Consider the following 5,706-nt stretch of genomic DNA (forward strand, 5'->3'; position numbering starts at 1 on the left):
TAATACTCTTCAGGTCCATCCATGCTGTTGCAAAAGGTAAAATCCACCACCACCCCCCTTTTTTTACAGCAGCATAGTATTCCGTCATATAAGGTACCATAACTTTTTTATCTATTCATCTACTGATGGGCACTTGAGCTCTTTCTAGATCTTGGCTATTATAAATAATGATGCACTTAACATAGGAGTGCATATATTCTGGAAGTTTTTTGAGCTCCAATCTGAGTTCAAGGCTCTAATACAAAGAAACCAGCCCTCTCACTATCTGTAACTATATACAAAATATATACACTAAGTATTAGCTTTTATGCCCTTCAATAGCTCAGCTGGTAGAGCAAGGACTGTAGAGATGGTTGACTGCTGATATTCTTAGGCCACTGGTTTGATTGCATGAGGGTTTTTGCAGCAGTCCTCTACTCAACTTCCAGAAGCCTTTATTCTTCTCACTGAATGACCATGAAATATTTATTGTAATTCTATTCTCAGGCAACAAGTGAACAGCTTTTTACCGACCATGAAACTTAATTTTGCATGGCCTCTTTGTGATCATACAGATGTGGTTTGGAGATATTAATTAATGGCTTTTGATTTTAGGTTTGAATGTTGACTCTTAATCTTTAAGAAATCAGCTAGTGTTGATGAATATTGAGTAACACCCTTCAACCCTTCCTCCATCCACACATTTTTTAATTATTGGGAATAATTCATACTGGGGAATGAAGAGTTTAAAGAGAAACACTATAGAAAGGCCTGCCCTTGGAAAGGAGGTAAACAAGCAATACAGAGAATAAACAATGTAATAGGCTAGATGTGAAAATGCTTCTTCATTAATAAGAAATAAATACTCATTAAAACAAGGAGAGATTGTTTCACCCCCGAATTAGAAAATATTAATTAATATTTAATGCTAACAAGGTTGTAGTGAGAAGGATATTCTTGTAGCATGTCACTACTTTCTGGAGGGAAGGTAGGCATCAAAAATCAGATACCTTAAAAAGACATTGTATTTAACTATTTGTATTTTTAGAAATTTATTATTTATGTATGAAAAAATAAAATATGGCAAAAACTGTTTATCTGTGGGTGATTTGTATTCTTCATATTTTTATGTACTTTTAAAAAATATGCCACATGTATAAATTACATTATAAAACAGCAACGGTGTTTTAACCATACAAGATGAAGTTTAGAAATACCTGTGCCACTATGGAAGACATTTTGGTAGTTTCTTTCAAAACTAAAAATAATATTACCATACAATCCAAGAATTACTTTCGTAGGTGCTTATCCAAATGAGTTGAAAACTTGTGTCCACACAAAACCCTGCCCATTAATGTTTATAGGAGCTTTATAATTGCCAAAACCTACAACAATAAAGATGTCCTTCAATAAGTGAATAGATAAATAAACTGTGAAACATCCATACAATGGAATATTATTCAGGAGTAAGAAAAGATGTCAAGTCACAAAATGATATGAAAAAACTTGAAATGCATATTACTAAGTAAAAGAAGCCAATTTGTAAAGGCTACATACTATATGATTCCAAATATGTGACATTCTGGAAAAAAGCGAAACTATAGAGACAATAAGATCAGTGTTAGTAGGGAGTGAGGGTAGAGGGGAGAAAGGAATGTATTGGGAGAGCACAGAGGATTTTTAAGGCAGTGAAACTATCCTGTATGAGACTTATAGTAATGGATATACATCTTTATACATTTTGTCAAAACTCATGGAATGCACAACACAAAGAATAAACCATAATATAAACTCTGGACTTTAGTCGATGATGATTTGTCAATGTTGGTTCATTCACTGTAACAAATATATGAGACTAGTGCAGATGTTGATGGTAGGGCGGCTGTGTGGAAGGGAGGTAGGAGAGAGAACATGCAGGAACTCTCTGTGCTTTCCACTCAGTTTTGCTGTATACCTAAAACTGCTTGCCTTGGTCAGTTCAGGCTGCTATAATAAAAATACCAGGGACCTGGTGGCTTAAACCAAACATTCATTTCTCACAGTTTTGGAAACTGGAAGGTGAAGATCCAAGGTGCCAGCAGATTCAGTGTCTGATGAGAGCCTGCTTCCTGGGGTATAGACAGCAGCCTTTTGTATCTCACATGGCCAAGAGAAAATTTCACATCTTTTCTTATAAGGGATGTAATCCCATTCATGAACATTCCACCCTCTCAATGACCCCACCTCCAAAGACTATCACATTGGGGATTAAGGCTTCAACATATGAATTAGTGTGGGGGTGGGGATCACATAAAAATGGACTGCCCTAATATAAAAGGTCTATTCGGCAGCCGTCCGTCTCGAGAGACGATGGTGTAGCTTCTTAAGAGTCTATCTGCACCGCCGAGAATGGCTGTGCAGTCCGACTCGGGAGTGACACGGTATCTGTCTCCTCCCGTGTTGAATCGACATCTTGCGATGACGCTGGAGTGTCCTCTCCAGTGAAGCTGAAGCTACAGAGCCTGGGCAGGGTGATATGGAGGGTCTGCTGTTGCCCATGCAGCAGACCCCCCCTCTCTTCGCAGCTGAAGGGTCCAAGGGAAAGACGGAGTCAATACAGCTTGGCTTCAGGTGCGCCGCAGGAGTTGCCGGTGTTGACTACAACGTCAAACCGCCTTCGGGACTCCGGCTCCGGATTTTCTGTCGGGGTTTACTCCCTTAGCCTTTCCCCTGAAGAGGTATGCCGCAAGGCAGCGGAGGTTTTTTGGAGTCAGAGTTTTCCTTCTCTGATGTGCCCTGACTGGAAGATCGAACCAGCGACACTTGGCTCGCAGGCCGACGCTCAATCCACTGAGCCAAACCAGCCAGGATTATAAAAGGTCTATTAATTAAAGGATAAACAGCCACTTAGTAATTCACAGTTTAATTGATAGAACAAAAAAGATAATGCTATGCTGATGCATTGATTCTATTAGTCAACGTTTACAAAACAATATGAAAGCACAATAAGGGCAATGAAAAGGAGTGATCAGAATGGAGGTAGAATTTGACAGATATATTGATTGCATTAGGATTATTTTAGGTATGTATGCGTGGTAGAATGACCAAAAAATTAGTGAGAGTGACAAGTGCATAGGGGAGGGGTGGCAGGAAGAGTGTCAGAGAAGAGTGGGGGAGGACATGTGGCAGAAGAGGCAAAGTGTGACAGAAGGAGTAGCAGAGGCTGTCCTGAGGAATAAGAGAAGGGATGGACAAGGGGAAAAGAAGCAAGGAGGATGGGGTTTGTTTTGATGGTGGTAATGGTGATGTAGGGGGGGGGGGCGGTTCTTATACAGTTATTCCCTGGTACTCCCTTCCTGTCTACAGTAACAATCAGACACCTTCACCTTTCCTCAAGAATTATGGTGTCTGTCTGTAGGTCTAAAGAGATTACCATGCTCATCACCTTGGAGATTTCCTCCAGGGAAATGCCTCGGTAGACAAATGGGGTACAGAGATCCAATTCTTAATTCTTGCAGGCAGAGCAGTCAGTTCAAACAAAGTCTTATAGTTTTGGGGGTGCATGAAGGGTATTGTCTGGTGTACAGAGACTGAGGACTGAACACCAAGAAAGTACTGAGAGAGGCAGCTCTTGTCAAGCCAGAGAAGATTCTGTCAAGGTAAGAAATATTCAAACCTGGAGAGAATTTTTGGTGAGTTTATTTGAACCAAACTGACAATTGCCAGAAAGCAATATTTCAATGGATTGAGAAATGCTCTGAAGAATGGCGGTTTAGCATCTTATGTATTTATTTATTTTTTTAGCATCTTCTTTCATACATTAGAATCAAAGAAGGAGCCATAAGGGGGTTACATGAAGTCCATTGGTGATAGATTAGGGACACAGGGAAAGCAAAACAGGGAAACCTCTGGAATTGGATAAAAGGTAAAATGATAGATACATAGTCAACAATTAACATGATAACATTAACAATGAGGGAGTTTGTGGCCTTAGCTTGTACCCAAGGGGTTTGGGAACAAGTTATCCTGATATTCCAAAGGCATCTTATCCTAGATGCAAAAAGACAATAGACAGGCTTAGTTAAGGTAAAGATTGACTTTTGTTAGGGAAAAATACTGGATACTAGCTTAGAACATGACTACCCACCACGAACTGCTTTTAGTTAATAAATTTTAATTTTAGACCATCTTTTGTGGTAACTTTAAGTCTCTGAGTTTGTAAGGCTGCCTTGCAGGCCTCCCCTGAGCTTGTCAGGTTAATATGTGACCCGTTTTTTTCCCACAATCCTATTATCTTCTTCACCCTGGGCAGTTGTATCATACATGTTCACCTCTCCTTGGAATAACATTGTGAGGCTTCTCGATGACTCACCCCTGAACCAAGCATATCTGCCATGAATGCCTTTCTTTGCCTATCTAAATAGAGGGTTTAGCTTGCTTAAAATTGTGTAAGGTCAGTGGTCATGTTTTACATTTACATGATGAAACTTAAAGGGCACAATTAATTATACACAAGCTTACAGATTTCTCACAAACTTTGTGGTCTTGTAAAAATGAAAATGCAGGCCGTGGTCAGAGGGCCTAACTCCTATTCAGCAGAATTTGTTCACTTCTTGGGGTTGCATGAATCTAATTTTTCTCAATGTTCTCATCTATGACTATTTTGCAGTAAGAAACAGTTACAAGACCTTTCCTAGTTAAATAAAATTTTAGTTCCTGTTTACTAGTTATATGAACAAGATTTATAAAAAGTGAAAACAAGAGTTCTTTTTCTAAAAAATTGTATTTCATACCAAAAATATATGTAAATCTATATCTTAAAGATTAAATGTTTCCTCCCCAACACATCTTTTTCCTTCTTGCCACCTATCCATGGATTTTTTAAGATAGAGGCATTAATTACAAAAAAGCAAATTTAGGGTTTGGGGCTCTAAATTAAGAAAGGACAAAACTGTGGCATATCTCTTCTCACTTTCTTTCCTGGATTTTAACACCGCATTTTAAAAAAAAAGGATTTCTCAAATGTCCATTCCTTTGCACACTTTTCCCTCCATGAAATTGCCTTTCCTCCCCTTCCTCCTATTATAAATGTCTAGACCAAAGGCAATTCATCTGGTTGCCTCTGAGGTGGCGGGAGGGGGTGGGGTATTGGTGTAAAGGAGCACAGATTTACATCTTGATTGGGGTGGTATTTACATGGATGTATGCATTTATCAAAATCCGTTAAACCGTATCACAAGCTCTGCAGTTTAATTAAATTTTTATAACGGTAAGTAAGCAGAAAAAGTCAATTCAAAGTATAATTTCCTGTAAGTTTTCCCTGAGCGCCGCTTCTAAACTGATTTAGATAGCCCCAAATCACTCGACAAATATTTCTATCACAGAAATTAACGTTATCCCACTGTACATACACAGCTATTGACTTTATTTGTCTGCCTCGCTAGACTTAGCTTTAGACGGCAAAGATCATGTGTTATTTCCTTAGCGCCTACTGCGCCTTTGTGGCATCTTCCTGCCACCACAAAAAGCACCACCGTATTAAGTGAAAGGAGTGCACCGTAATCTCCTTGTCCATCAGACACCCTCTATTATGCGTTTCTTGTTTCTCTGATGGGTCTCCCATGTACCCAAATATCTGGAATTCTTATATCTGTATCCTTTCTGGGAACTAGATGCACAGAAAGCAATGTCTCGGGAGAATATCAAGATGAGGGAAGAGAAGACAGTCTGCGAATGGCTCGGCTCGAA

Source organism: Furipterus horrens, unplaced genomic scaffold (assembly GCF_987537825.1).
Source record: "Furipterus horrens unplaced genomic scaffold, mFurHor1.1.pri manual_scaffold_3, whole genome shotgun sequence".
NCBI classification, from domain to species: Eukaryota; Metazoa; Chordata; class Mammalia; order Chiroptera; family Furipteridae; genus Furipterus; species Furipterus horrens.